Genomic DNA, 16,502 nt, shown 5'->3' on the forward strand with positions numbered 1-16,502 from the left:
TCATTGCTCCTGCAACCCTGCTGAGCAAAGAGTGCCTTATCTGGGGGATTCCAAGTATTCACCTGTCCTCACTCATCTAGTGAGGTGAGACATTTACTTTGGTGTCATGAGTAGGATCCCCTGAACAAGAGGACAAAAGGAACATAGAGGGGAGATTGGCCAAGATTTAATTATCTGTGTCCAATTTTTCTGGCAGATGGTCACGACTTCCTGCGTTCAACCTAATTTTGACTATTCTCTCTCATTAGAGTTGCTGAAGAGCTATAAAGCATGCTCAAATCCAAAAAGGCACGGATTTGGGCTAAGGAAAATTGGCAATCTCTTTTAGTTGCTGTGGGTCAGATAAAAGAATTGGCAAAAGAAAGTAGGCTGAGGGCTGGAAAGGGGAAGGCGATAGTCTGTGGCACTTTAAGGGTGGTGGTAACAGCAGCACAGCAAGATAAATATGTCGTGGACCGCACAGAAAGAGAAACAAATGAGTTATTGCAAGAGTTAGTTATACAACAGAGAAAGAAGTGGAACAGAAAAAAAAAACAAAACAGCAGCAAACAGAAATAACAGTGAACAGTTTGCAGAGCCAGTTGCATAGTGCTTTTGTTAAAGAACAAGATTTGTGGCTGGAACTAGCTGAGCTGCAGCAGGAAGACCTTGAGAGTGGTTGTGGTTTTAGCAGTATGCCTAAGGACCAGGATTTAATTGATAGAGAAATGACTTGTCATTACCCCTGGGGAGAAAGCAAAATTACATTGTACAGACAATATTGCTCCTCAAATTCAACCACTTATTGAAACAGAGGATGGGCCAGAAGTTGTCACTAAATACCTCACAGTGCAATTGAACTGGCAAAATTGAAAGAAAACTATAGCTGACTCCCTAAGAGGCTGAGTATGTGTGGAGAGTCTCACTAACTGAAGAAGATACAATAAGGCTAAATGAGGATAAGGTTCAGGAATATTGGGGTCCTGGTGTGTTCCTGACCATGGAAGATAAGTGGACACCCAGGTCTCTAAATTAGCAAGCGGTATATTGTGGTGGAAAGCTAGACCACTAGAGAAAGGGGATCCAGTGGCCATCCCCACTTCAGAATTAGACCAAATAAAATGTGCAGAAAGCAGTTTGCCTTCAATTTATTTATGACAGATGTCTGGCACACCACCGGTTGTCCCTGATACTGAAAGCTGATCTGGATCAAATGACTCCTTTGATAAGGGGCTGTCCTGACCCTTTAAAGTTCTATGCTATCCATACTCAGGATTGCCTAAGGGCAGTGTTAGCTTTGGGGAGACAGATGGAACACACTCAAGCAGAATTTACCCTCACTTGGAGGAAAATTTCTCAAGAACTACTTACAACTGTAGTGTGTGATATCAGGAGGGAACCAACAGGAAGAAGCTGTAGCCAAGAGAATGGAGGCAGAAAACATAACTCAGACCACAAAGGAAGAATTCAGGATCAAATAGGAATCAACTCTGGATAGAAGATCTGGGTAAAGAAATCCCTAGAAAACTGATGGATAGCTTACCCTTCCCCAGCTTGCAATTATTGGTGGAAATATAGAAAGATTCTGGAAAGGGTTCTCCCTCAGAGAAGTGAGATACTGTCAGACAGGAAGCACTGTCTGTTGTTTGCCAGTCAGAGAATGCCTGGTTGGGAAATCTGTCATGCTGTCCCTAGAATGGTGAGCCAGGGACTTGATCATGGTTTTATCTAAGGAAGCACACTGAAAATTCAAAAAATTTGTTGACAACTTTCTTCATTTTGAAAACCAATTCAAGTGAGGACTGAATTTTTCCTACTCTTGCAAGCAGAAGAGGAAGGAAACTGATCTTTGCCTGTCAAGAATGCCCTACTCAGGGGATGGCAAAGATTCACATCTCCTGCAACCCACTAAGTGGGATGGAACACGCTGATAAACATATATGTCTTGCCATCTGTACTCCGGTATTCTGCATTCAAATAAAAAATAAGGTTTGCTAAGTAATTTTCATTGATCTAGTATTGTTATTTTGTTGTTGTTGCTATTTGTTATTTGTGCATTTATTTATGGAAAGCTACTTGTAATTTCCACATCCAGTGATTCAGGTATTTGACTTGATTTCAAATGGTTTGTGAGGAGAAGCCAACCACTGAGGACAGAGCCAGGGAACAAACTTGATTATCAAAACTAGAAGTGATGATAAAGAATTTTTCCTTTTTTTTTTTTTTTTCTTTTTTCTTCCTGTTTTGTTTTAAATAAAAATGTTAATTACTCTATTTTTTTTTTTGCATAGATACACTTAGGTCACCTTTCAGCTACCTACTATCAGTATTTATTAGAACATAATCTGAAACTGCAATCTTATTTTCATTTCACTATTTGTGCTTTACCTTCTCACTTATAATATGGACATGAATGTTAAGAGCAGTGGAGAATAAGAAACTACTCCAGCACTCATATGCTCATTTTGACACTCAAGTTCATCATTACTTAATCATAGATTATTCTTATTTAAATGTTTGTCTCCTTTTCTTAATAATTCAGCAAGCAAAAAATAAGAAAATTCGGAAGTAGTTCACCTTTTAAGTCATTTAAGTCTTCAGTAGCAAAAATGTTCATACTGAAATGCTCAACTAGCAATATATGATGGACTTTTTTTTTACCCCTCTTGCTATGAATTATCATTTATATGCTAGTAAGAAAGGATGTGTGATTTTACTAAAATGTGAATGGAATCCAAGATAAGGCAAAAACACATAGAAAAGAAAGAGAAACTAATGGTATATTGCAGAAGAAATATATTAGGGCAAGGGCATTAAGTTTAAAGAAAAAGTAAAGCATGGATTCATGCAGAAGCTGTATTCAGAGGATTGAAAAAGATGAAAATTGATGGTAAAATCAAAAAGACACAGTAAGGGTGTGTAGGGTGACTACTAAAACCTAGGAAGGATTTCCAAGATACTGGTAACTGCCACTTTGGCAACAAACTAAAAGACATTTAGAAAGAGACAGCTCTCCTTGTGAACCATTTGTTCCAAAAACCATCTCATCCATCATCAGAACAATTCTATCTTTCACACAGTACAATGATCTCTGTAAGAATCATATGTCACTTCTAGTGCTTCAAAGAAAAAAAATATTCTAACATCACAAACAGGATATCACCAACAGCAGAGTATGATCATGTCCACAGGTCACATCCAAGGATCACTTCCATGTCCACAGACTATTTCATGACCACAGGCCATGTGTCACATCCATAGGCTATGAACCACACTGCTTGTGCCATATTCACTTGTCTCATCCATGGATCACCTACCATATACAGAGTCCAAGCTACAATGCCATGCCCATGTACAGTCCATAGGCCATGTCCAAGACTAACGTCCAAGGTTTTTTACTATATAAATTCTGGATGAACTAGAATAGCTCATTTAATCTCCTCATTTCTCAGGTTTCATATTTGCAGAATGATCACAACTTCCCACATAGAATGAATGCTTTAAATTCTGTACAAGAGAAACAGTAAGAGATGGTTGACACAGCTGCAGAGCTCTTGTAGAATTACTTTCAGCATCTGTGGACTATACTTAAGCGAGAAGGGCCCAAGGGAGCTCCTTTATGGATACTAATCCAACTTCTAAATAGAAAAGTTGACAAAGCCAAATACTTTGTGTCCAAGGGAAAAAAAGATCATTGCCCTCTCCAACACTGAAACATTATTATTAGGTCTGTGATGTAATTGCCTTTGACACTGTGGTTTGCGTGCATTGTGTAAGAGAAACAATACAAAAAGTGTTTTGATGCAAAAGCTAACAAGACGTACTGCCCTGCAAGAACCATGAAATAATGCCAGCTCTTTGCAGATTGGTAGTGTATGTGAAGCAGAAGAATGGAGAAAAGTGAACAGGGAGAATAGCAGCAAGGCAGGTGAACAGCTCAGCCTGGCAAATGGCAATATAAATTAAAAAAAATAAAATAAAATACACAGAACACCCTGGATTACAAAATGACTTTTTACAGGATGCTTAGTGATATCATACGTGATAGTAGTGATAGTAAGATAGTGCTTCTACACTAGATACAGGGTTTGCATGAGTGGGTGAGGGAAATAAGTGCCAGCACATTATTATTATTATTATTATTATTATTATTTATAATTTTTAAATTTATTTATTTCAAGATTGGCACAATTTTGTACTAAGAGCATTTTGTCCTTCAGTGCTCTACACTGCTCACTTATTTTGTTGTTGCTGTTGCTGTTGTTGTTGAAGAAGAATTGAAAGAAAAGCTAAAAGAAATTTAGAAACAAAACAAAACAAAACCTGCCTATTAAACTGACATTTAAGACTGGCATAATTCATTTTATTTCTAGGAGATAAAAGAAGGAGGAAATAGAACTGAGGAAGTAGGTGAGTAGGAAGGAGGTGAAGCTTTATTTTTGTGAAGGGAACTGTTCCTCCTCTTCCAACTTGGAAAAATTTTTATCCCTCAGCATTTGTTCTGAAAAAGTTATGCTCTTTAGTATGTCCCTCATGAAAAAGCTGAGGATTATGAGACATTTATTTATTTATTTATTTACTTATTTTGTGAGGGATAAGATGGAAGTTATTCAAGAGGAAAGAAAAAAAAAAAAAAAAGAACAAGTTTTCCTCACACAAGATAATTTTCCCTTTGTGTTAAACCACAGTCATTCTCCAGAGTCTGCACAATTATATCCTCTTTGAACAGAGCCAGAGTCAGCTTTGGAGACATTTGTCTGTCGAAGAGTTGTTAATATTAAGCCATGTTAACATAAATCACTGATTATTCCATCCATTTACCAGTGAAAAGAACCAGCCAATTCAAATAACCTCCCAGGAGCCTCAGCTGATTTAGCTGATACAGAACCACTGATACTACTAGAGTTAAGCTGAGTCATACTTACTTTCTCCCCCAGTAAATCTTTTCCTGCAAACCACAGTCCACTGCAACAAAGAGACCAGGATGAAACTTTGGATAAGAGCATCATGCTTCTGTAAAGCAGGCCTCCTTTCAGTTGGAAGGCACCGCACAAAATCAGATCAACAAGGACTGATATGGGAATGCTCCTGAGTGTGCCTGTCTCTGCATGTCCTGGCTCTGTTCCTAAATGTGAATTCTTCATAGAGTTCAAGGACTACTTTGGAAATCAAAAGTATATAGCAACATTTCTCTGTGAGCTTTCTGCAAAATATCTTTTAGCAGAACCCAGGGCCAATCATAATTTGTTGTGTAAAAATAATATTTACAGAAAAATTGTGGGCTGCTCCTTATCCCACCTTACTTGTCAAGAAAGGGCTGTGGGAAGAAAAAGAAGTTTTCTTAAGAGAATAAATGGGAAACAATTTGTTATTTGTGTTTATTTGGGATAAGACATTTTTTGAAAAGTCTGCTCTAATAAGTACATATGTAATGTACAGATTACCAGAGACTCACAGCTATAAGGGACTTAAAGCCACTGAATTTTATCCCAGTATGGAACAGGCCGTAACCCACTGCACAAAAGACTCTTGGAGGGCGTGGATATTGTAAAGTTGGTCAGAGGACTGGCATGAGGAAATGAATCCCCCTCTTGCTGGACTATTATTTTTCTGGTCAATATATATATATTTTTTCTATGTAACTAGATTGCATGCAGCTGCATTTTTTGGCTTTCATAGGACCTTCTGATTTTACTCTAGGAAGACATCAAACTGTGTCAAACTTACATACTGCATTAATCATGTGCAGACATGTCTGGGACATCCATCAGAACTCACTGTTATTTGAAGAAAATAGTGATACCAGACTCAAGTTCAAATAAATATATACTGCATATACCCAGTGTTAAAACTGATCATGTAATAACAAAAGCGCGTCTCACTGAGTTTACTCAGTGAGATCTGTTAGTATTCCAGTTTGGAAGATGAAAATGATTTATAAAGGACAGTAGAATCCATAATGAAGAATTAAGTGAAACGAATTTTATCACTGCAGATCTGGAGTGATCTGCAGACCGCTTTTAATGCAGTGTGGTGTTGCTTGCTATGACAGAAACAGTTCTCTGCTGTTGCAGGTGTACAGAGAAGTACTGTGGAAAGCACTATTAGCAATTCTTTTTTCTAAATTATTCTGGGATTTTCCATGATTTCATATCTCTACCTTTTGTTCATGAGATTTTTTATTTTGGAGATGATCATTTTGCTTAAGTCATCTGCACTTCCACATTCTTACTTTCATATCCTTCAGTCACTATGTAGCATGTTACTAATTACCAGAAGAATTTCAAACATGTACAAGATTTTTTGGAAAAACATTTTTTGCCAAGATTGAAGACATACCTGATGTTCTCTGAATTTAGTGGTTCACTTTGTGAGATCTTTGTAAACTGCTGATGAGCTGTCATTATTCAAGAGTTGTCACTCAGCTGTCATTGAATGGCAATAATATTGAGTCAGCAAGGTCTCAAGATTATTACTGGAGGGTGATAAGATTCTTGATGCCCTTCATCTGCAGAATGTGAAAAAGTAAATATATATTCTGAACCATTTTGCCTGCATATTTTGTCCTTGTGTTTGTTTGACCCAGATGTCTTAGCAGAAAGATATTTTGATTGGGAATTAACTAATTGCATTCAACTTTTTAAAGTTTTGATTATATTGGAAGAAACGATAGGATGCATTTTGGTACCCTTAGTTGACAAATAGAGGGGTTATAGCATTGTTGTCTAAATGTGTAACTGATTCCTATTCTGTCATAAGTAATTAGATAGATTCAGCTAAAAGTGTTTAAGAGAGATCAAACTTTGCCCTTAAAGGAGCAAGCTATCCAATTTTTGTATTTCTTTGTATCTGGAAACTGCATTCATTTCATGATTTCTCTGGGGAAATGTAGAACTGGCACCGCAGTATATGATTATTAAGATATTCAGCCTGACTTGGATTGCCAATGAAGCATCCTACAGGAATGGAAGGTGTTGGAGATAAAGAATGTCTTAAAGCAGTTTGAAATTTGGTTACAGATTATGTCAATTTGCTCTCTCAGGAAATGTGGCCACACCTAGTGCCCAGGAAATATTTCATTTGGGACTCTCTGTATTAGGAAGACATTTCAAAGGGCATCCTTCAGTTTTGGAGACTTCAATTTTAGAACAGTAAAATATAGAAGATTAACAGACACTGGCTTACCCTTAGGTTTAAAAAAGGTTAATATGTTAAACATTGTGCCAGGATGCAGTCTTGCTCTGGACTTTTAAATCTTGGAAGAGAGCAATATAATTTACTTTTGCAATATTTCCCTTTGAGAAAGAAAGTGGAAAGATCATAGGGTAGTACAGCCTTCTGTGAAAATTGACTGTCTTTCAGAATAAAGATTTATGTCAAGAGTGACTGCCGCTTTGCATTTCCTCGGAGACGAAGTAGAAGAAAATGGAATAGATCGAGAAACCAGCTATCCAGCTATGTACAATAACGACATAATCTGTGATCCCTCTGGAGTTTATGTTTATTAGCAATAATAATTTTAAAAATACACAATTTTGTTTTATATTGCAAGGGTAACATACTAAAGCTTATAGTTTTTTTTTCGTAGTCTAACATAAGATAGTCTAATGTGTGTAGCAATCCTGCAAGGCATGTGGAATACTCCCACAGGCAGGGAAGTATTCTTTTTACCAAAACTTCTCAGACACATTTATTATTGAAATTGAAAATTGGAAGATATAATCATTTATTTCTTAAGATTTAGTTAGAGCACATCATATACTTTTCTGATAGTAGGGCTTCCTGAATGTTCCAGGTTTCGTGCATATGTTGCTGAGCTACAATTAGAAGCAGAAAGGTTCAAACAGACCTCAAATACCTCTATAACATAGAAGAACTAGAATAAGAACAAGTCATCAATAAAGCTTTTTCCGTGGAGTCATATGCCATAAGTATTTATTAGGCTAAAATGCAGCAATTTATTTTATGAACAGATCAAGCACAAGCATTAAATTCTCCTTGAATGATCCAGTAACCGGACTGAGGACATCACCTGTGAGTCAGTGAGCCATATTCACAGATGCAGTCAGATACATGAGTGCTATGTCACACACAGACACACACACACACATATTATGACTGTGACCATTTTCAAGAAAAAAACTAACACCTATCCTCTTAACTGGAAAAACACGATTGACTCTGCCATACCAATGCTCTAATTTCATTGTCATAAAGGCGCTGAACTTTCCAAAGAAGGAATATGTTTTATGTGTACAGCACCAAGGCTGTAATCTGATTCTTTGCCATCTAAATGAATCCGTGTGAATGGACTCAAATTAGGACTGCATAAAACAAGATAATGAAACAATATTTTTAATGCTGTTAACACATCTTTGTCAACTTGGAAATATTTTTCTTAAACAAACAAAACAACAACAACAACAACAACAAAAAGAATACTGTAGTTCAGTTTTTCAGCAAAGAATGAAAACACTTTTTTTTCCAGTTTCTGATAGGGTTTCATCATGAACAAATTGCAGTGCATGAAGAAGCAAGAGGGCAGAAAATTGGCACAAGAGTCCTGAAACAAATTGTGCTGAAGTGCTGCATCTTTTCAGCTGCACTAATGTCAATTTATTAGTAAATGCAACATTTTCAATGTTTTAAACATTTGGTTTCATAATATTTTTTTTATTTGCAGGAAAAACATCAGTAACGACATACTAGAGTTTTCTTTGTTGTCTAGATGTATACAGCCTCCCAGGGACTTATATTTTCTCCCCATATTACCTCAAAATACCTCAAAATGAGGCAGATCACTTTTTCCAAATATTTATGCACATGTGCTTCTAAAGTATCTATGACAAATGAAGCAATGATGCTCTGAAGGAAGTACTCCTTTAATTTCTTCATTTTCTAGCAGAAAACCTACATAACCTCTGTCCTTTTTGCTAAGGAAGACAATCTTAGTCCTACATCTACATTCTTCTACCTACCAGAAATGTCACCGAAACTTCTTCCCTTCTCCAGGAAGTCTGTTTGTGATTTCCTGTTAGTTCTACCAGATTTATGAGAAGTATCAGTGGCCAGAAAGGTTAATCACAGCATAGTCTGCACCACAAATCTCTGAGATTATTCTAGGTGCTGATACATTTCAGAGCTCTGTTTGCTTTAAATGTAAAGGTAAAGAAGAGCAAAACGGTCAGTCAGACTTATCATGTCCACCTCAAATGAGAACAGAAAGGCCTCAGGTGTCATGAACACACAAAAAATGTTTGATACTGCTGAAAAAACACTATCACTAAAATTCTCTGTTAGTCCAGTGGCAGAGAGTAACTGATCAAGTGTCATAAAAACAGGTATAAAATTAATGAAAAGCTTTCAACTAGAATGGTTTGTTTGCAGTTGTAGAGTACTATGTTCCATTAATATCATTAAATCCACAGAGACCCCTAAACCAGCATTCAGTGCATTGCAAGGCATGTCACTCTCTGAAAACTGGATGGTTACTGCTATAACCTAAAAAAGCAATAAGTAGGTGAATATTTGTCTGTGAAATGTGGTTTCTGATACTCTTAATCCTAATTCAGAAGAATATCAGGAGACACATTTTCCTGGAAAGCATTTAATCATAATAAGTAATGGTTGGTGTAAACAAAGAACAGTGAGTTCATGTAGAATCTTACACTCCCTTGGAGGGCCACAAAGATGATCAAGGAGCTGAAGCATCTTTCTTATAAAGAAAGGTTGAGGGAACTGGGCTTGTTTAGCTTGGAGAAGGCTTGGGGGTACCTGTCTGTAACCGTCCACTACTTAAAGAGAGCTTATAAACAGGAGGAAGACTGAATTTTTACAGTGATTGGAAAAAGGGAGAAATGACTTTAAATTAGAAGGGGGGAGATTTAGGCTAGATATTAGGGGGAAATTTCTTAATGAGGGGGTGGTGAGGCACTGGCACAGGCTGCAAAGAGAAGCTGTGGGTTCCCCATTCCTTGAGACATTCAAGGGCAGGTTGGATGGCACCATGGGCTTCTGGATGGTAGCTCTGCCAACAGCAGGGAGTGAGAACTGGGTGGGCTTAAAGATCTCCTACAACTTAAGCCTTTCTATGACAATTCTATGACATGTATTTATTAAGAACATTTTGGGCAACATAACAAACCAAAAGGATTTTTCAAATTAAGAATGAAATAATGTTCAACAGCAGATAATGAAAACTCACCTAGCCGGAGGATTTGGTTTCCATGGTGCCTTTACCGTAAAGTACTGCTCTTTCCTTACTGAGAAAATGTAGTTTTGTATGAAGAGCTCCTTCATAAAAGCAAGATTACAATACAGAATAATGTGTATATATAAGAAGGTCGTTCCTAAACTGTTACTTCTTATCATACATAACATCTCTGCCCTATTTAAATCAGTATCTGGATTTCTGCTCACATAGCATAATTACAGTTATTGATCTCTAATACTTGGATGACATCCAAGTTTTTATTCACAGTATGGCAGTTACTTATGAGTAGAATATGACAAAAATTAACAATACCAAGTATATTCTTTCAGACTATCAGCTCCACTTTGCAAAAACAACAAAAAAAAATCCCAAAAAAACCCCAACCAACCAAAGAAAAAAACAAAACAAACAACCAGCTTTAAATACTGTGTTCTGTCATGTAATAATGTAAATTCAGATGGTCTTTCCTCAGCAACAAACAGCCGTTGACATTCTCACACTGCAGTTTTAAAGATAAACTCAAGATGAGAGAATGAGAGCAGAACAATTCCACAAGGTTTTTCTTCCCAAATCTGCTCTAAACATGTCAGAAGTATAGATGGAGTAATGTGTTATGTTGTGTAATGATTTGTGGTTGTTGTTCAAAGAATGAAAGTATTTTCTTTCTTGTTCGTGACAACCTATGGCAAAATCTCAAACCTATATGTGATAGGCCTTTACCAACAAATGCAAGCTTTCTCAGATGTATTAATAGTTTGTCTTTTTACATTCATTTTTACAATTTCACTGTGACTCCTTGCTTCCTAAAGATTCATGTCATTCATTTGGGTGTTTTCTCCTGTTTTTCAGTGCATTAAATTTTTGTTCCAGCATCTGATTCAGAGTGGAGGTGGTTCAGTTATTTCAGAGACCCTTCTTGCTTTCTTCCAAAGCTATTACAAATGCAGCTTCACTCTCCAAGGAAGGCAGTGTCATTAACTTGCACTTTTTTTTTGTATACAAATACAGAAACAATTAAAAGGACAAACGGCTACTTTGAATATATACATAGCAAGCACAGAGACGGTAGAATCCAGTTCCATCATACTCAATGTATCAGTTTCCTGTGTTTCTTTTAATTTCTTTGAATTGCATTTGATGATTATTTTTTTCTTAAGTGATAAAAGGAATGATGATTTTACTACTGTTAGCACTGGAGAACCAATATAGCCACAGAAGGTTGAGCTGGATTCAGTTTTGCTTTACACACCACTAATAAACCTGTCAGCTCAGCTGTGACTGCAGGAATTCTATTTCTGATGATGGGGAAATAATGCAGTTCAATTTTCCACTCTGGCTTGGGTTTGCTACACCTACATTAAGTTTTGATTTATAAAATCAGCAATGCTGAGGTAGAAGCCTTTGAGAAAGGCAGAATTTTTGGAGAGTAACAACATTTTTCTCTGCCTTCTGTCATTCTTAGTTAATTTTAAAAGCTTTGTAATGACACCTTCATTTAATTTGGATCACTATCTTGCAGATAGAAAATGTGATAGAAGGGATTAGATAAGATAGAACAGGGAGACAGAGAAACCACAGCAGCCCAGTTATTTCTGTATTTCCTGCTTGTTGTGTAGGGTCCACTGGGCATGTCAGATACATTGCCTAACTAATGTACTTCTGTTAATAGGCGTGTAAAAGGTAGCTCTGAAGAAAGCAAGAAAGCTCATATTGCTGCTTACTCTAGATGACAGATGGGAATGCAGCAAGAAAAAGAAAATAAAAATAAAAGACATTACTTCAGGACGATGAAGAATGTTCAAAAATGTAGATTAATGATCAGAATGCAATTGATATCTACAGATAAGAAAACACAGAGGGATGAAAGTATTAGCACTTTATTTATCATGACATCTCATGTAAATATAAAGGCATTCCCACTGCAACATCTGGATGCTAAAAAGTATCACATGACATAAAAACCATTACATGGAGTGGTCCAGCATATCACAAGAAAAAATGTTTTTAAGATATGCTTTGAATCTAATAGTATACATTCCCTATTTATATCTCTACTGAGACAACATTCACATTCATTGATAGCTCTGATAACAAGTGTCCAGAGAGCTGGACTGAAAGGAAAGGTGAGAGCAATAATCTATCCTGGAAGAGATGAGGCTTGCTGGGATATGCCTCTGGCTCTAAGGGCTGAGCTGTTCATTAACTGAGGGAAAATCTTCACCTCTCAATTAAGAGTTCAGTGAAGGTGTTAATGTATCATGTTTTTATCTCTTCATAACCCAGTAAATGCTTTAAATAGGGGTTTAACTTCCATGTGATCTCATCTGTATCTTGTTGAGTAATAAGATTGTACTGTAGAAGGGTCAGACTAAGGAAAATCATGGTCTTCCTCTATAGATGGTGTGTCTCTGCCCAGACTGAGATGTCCTGGGGACTAGGGTTGCAGGTGCCTCAGAGCATGAGGGCAGAAAGAGGGATTTCCTGTACTTCAGCTTGCACTGGCAAGGAAAAGCATGGCAGTGCTATCAGTCATACTGTGCATCAGTAGTTTAACAGTCAGTCCTTGATTGGTAAGCAGTAAGAGGGAGCTGAAAAACAGCTGATGATACTGGGTGAACACTTCTTGAGAAATAGGAGGCAAAGAGATTATGGGAGATATTTTTCTGGGGAAATGACCACCCATCTTCCAGAACCACCTTATAGTTTATTGCTCTTATAACTCTACAGTGTTTCCTACACCTTCTTTTATTTTTCCATGCCCCATCCCTTACTATCAGTCACCTTCCAGGGTCAATCTTGGCAATCCCACTGAGTGGTAACAAATTAAAACAGTCACAGCACTGAGAAAACCTGAGAACAACATAGAATATATAGAGCTTAATTTCATGCCAGGCAGCCAGCCATAAGGTAATTGTACTCTTGTCTGCCTGTATATAAGACAGCAGTACAAACTCCCCCTAAAATGTTCACATGAAGCTGCTGCAGAACGTACAGACAAAGAATCCAGATTCTAGGTGGGGATCTGATGTCTTTCTTGTCAGAGAAAGACTGAATTGCTGAAATTATTCAAGTAATTAAAATACTTGATGAAATTGGAATTCAGTGGCTGGAATTCAGCCACTGTTTTTTGTTGTTGTTGTTGTTGTTTTTTGTTTTTTGTTTTTTTTTTGTATCAGTCTTCAGTTTACTGAAACTCAGAGAAGTCTCAACTATTATGTCAAGCAAAGTTTGGAATGAGCTGATGGATATAGATGCATTTCAAGTGTAATGTAATGAGGGAGATAAATCACCACATTTCAGATCAATTCTCAGGGTTACTGGTGATGTGGTTCCCAGTAGTCTAGGTCCTAATGACAAAGTGTTAAAGTGTTAGACGGTTGCAGCATGGCAAATTATGGATATCTCACTGCAGTTTCACAGAACTTGAACTTCCTAGTCTCAGAATCATTTGTTTTAGTGGGTCACAATTATCTGTTTTCACCTTGACTTCAATAACAGCCACAGTTATTGTTGGTATTTCTAAAAGATTAGATTATTTATTTTTCCTCAGCCCCTAGGAGCTGAAGAATAACACACCAATTAAAGACTTTTAACAGCTGGATTCTTCCTAGCTGCTTAGTAGAACCATTATGCCTTCCCAATAGGAAAAACAAAACAAAACAAAAAACCCACCAATCAATGTGCAGAAGCTTAACTTCTCAAAAATAATGAATAAGAAACTTGTTGAAAGCTAAGGAAAATAAACAGTTTAAATTATACATTGATCTACATTCAGATAACCGTAACAGTTAATAGATCAGCGCTGCCCCTCCGCTCCCTGTGAGGGGCTGCAGCCGCCCTCAGGCCTCCCCTCAGACTCCTTTTTGCTGATCTGAGCAAACCAAGGATCCTCAGCTGTTCCTCATCCATCTTTCCTCTAGAATATTAACTGTTATGGTTAAATGCATGGCTCAGTTTCCCCCTGTACTGATTATATTCCGGAGGAAGTGGTGAGACTATATGATCATGACGTGTTTCCTTTACAGTGATCCTCTACACTGGATACTCTCCAACATACAGAAATAATTTGCTGGTGGACTGAAGTAATATTATTTACACTTTCTCTTGTATGCTTCTATGAAATATGGGTCAAGGGCAACTTGTGACCGTGTGCTGAGTTTCTCCTATTCCCAGCAATAGGTGTTGTCCTGGGTCAGCTACCATCCAGCAGTTTGTAGTATTCTACAAGCTGTCTGAAATGAATCTATTTTTGATGTGGTCTTTATTTTTGAGTACCGCATTCTTCCAATAGTAGGCTCAGAAGTAGAAGTACCTTCCATCAGCTGGAGTTCACATTCTCTTCTGAGCACACAGTGAGAGAACTAAAACAGCTGCATTTTTTCAATGTTCTACATTCAGCATTTTGCTCACTAGCCACGAGGATGCTTGTCCCTTTTGACAGAACATAGTGCAAATCTACCTGGGCTTAGTTTATAGGAAGTTTATCCAGCAGTCCCAAAACAAGAGACAGTTACCCCTCTTGTCCCAGAGAACATGCAAAGAGGGCTGAAGATCTAAGTCTTACTGTGGATCCTATCCCAGAGTTTCAGAAAAACTTTTAACTCCAGAATGACCTCTAAAGGAGTTTCTTGACAGAAGTCTTTAATAATGCTCAATGTTTCCTGGAAAGTCAAGCTAGAGAGAGTCCAGAACTTTGCTTAATATAATTCTGGTCCTTGAGGCAAGCTACAGTGATGTGTTCAAGCAAAGATTTCTGATGGATATAGACGCTGGGGCAAGTTGGAGTTTGAATGAACTTAGATCTTGCCTTAATATCAAAAAGATGTATTTGTTGGTCTCATTTGTCATGCTGACCAGTAGGATTGAGGCAGGGGGGATGAGATGCTGGAGAGCAGGAAGATCTGGGAGTCTTAATTGACAGTAAGTTGAACATGAGCCAACAATGTGTCCAAACAGACAGTAAGGTCAACCATATCCTTGGGTGCATCAAATAGGGCATTGCTATGTGGATGAGGGAAATGATTGTGCCACTCTACACTGTACTGGTGCAGACTCACTTTGAGTACTGTACGCAGTTCTGAGCACCATGGTACAAAAACAACATGAAACTATTAGGGATTGTCCAAAGGAGAGCTGCACAGGCTGTGAATATTTTAGAGGAGAAGATGGATGAGGAACAGCTGAGGATCCTTGGTTTGCAAAAAGGAGGCTGAGGGGAGGCCTGATGACAGCTGCAGCTCCTCACAGGGAGCGGACGGCAGCGCTGAGCTCTGCTCTGACAGCGACAGGGCCCGAGGGAACGGCATGGAGCTGTCAGGGGAGGGCAACTGGGGGTTAGGAACAGGGTCTGCACCAGAGGGTGGTGGGCATGGGACAGAATGCCTAGAGCAGTGGGCATGGCACTTAGATGCCAGAGTTCAAGGACTGTTTGGACAACACTTTCAGATATGTGGTTTGATTTCTAGGTGCTCCTGTGTGGAGCCAGGATTTGGGCACAATGATCCTTGTGGGTCCCTTCCAAGTCAGGATGTTCTATGATTCTATGAACATCTGATTTACACTGGGGAATGTGTTCTGGCTAATCTCTGTTTAACTATTCTCTCTGCATCCTTTCTGGTTTGATAATAATAATCTCTTTCCTGATTAATATTTCAAACTCTTAAATATGTAAGAGCTACCTAATTTTCTGCTGCTCTGTACCTAAGAAGATACAGCATGTTAATGAAAGGATTTATAATCAACTAGTATTTATGGTGTTATCTCCCCTCCCCAAAATATGTTTGCAAGTATATGTGGGAGATTCCTCCCACTACTCAATTCAATTTAAAATAAATATTTTATAGTATTCCCTATATACTCTTCCAGCAGGGCACTCTGATCTCTGTGATCAAAGTTAAAGCGGAGTATGAAAAATCCAAGATTTTTCAATGGCTTCCCTCAAGTTGATTTATTTTGCCAATCATCTGTGCTGTGATCTGTAAAACAGTATTTCTATTTTGTTGTAAGCATAAACATCATCAGAAGAGCAGGTTGCATGAATGTGATTAAATATTTAAGCTATGTAATACAGACTAGAATAAAGTGAATTATGCACAGAGAGTGCACCTTAAGGTTTTATTTAATGCTATCAGGACTTGAAGTTACTTACATAAAAAAGAATAAAGTGTTCCATGCTTTGCACGTCTATTACTAAATTAACTTGGGATGATCTTATTTTTTAAAGAAGTTTGATGCTTTAGGCCTTCGACTTGCATTTCACCTTTTCTTTTTAAAGAGATAACTCAAAACAAAGGAACAAATAGATAAATAA

This window comes from Lagopus muta, chromosome 1, assembly GCF_023343835.1.
Source record: "Lagopus muta isolate bLagMut1 chromosome 1, bLagMut1 primary, whole genome shotgun sequence".
Lineage (NCBI taxonomy): Eukaryota > Metazoa > Chordata > Aves > Galliformes > Phasianidae > Lagopus > Lagopus muta.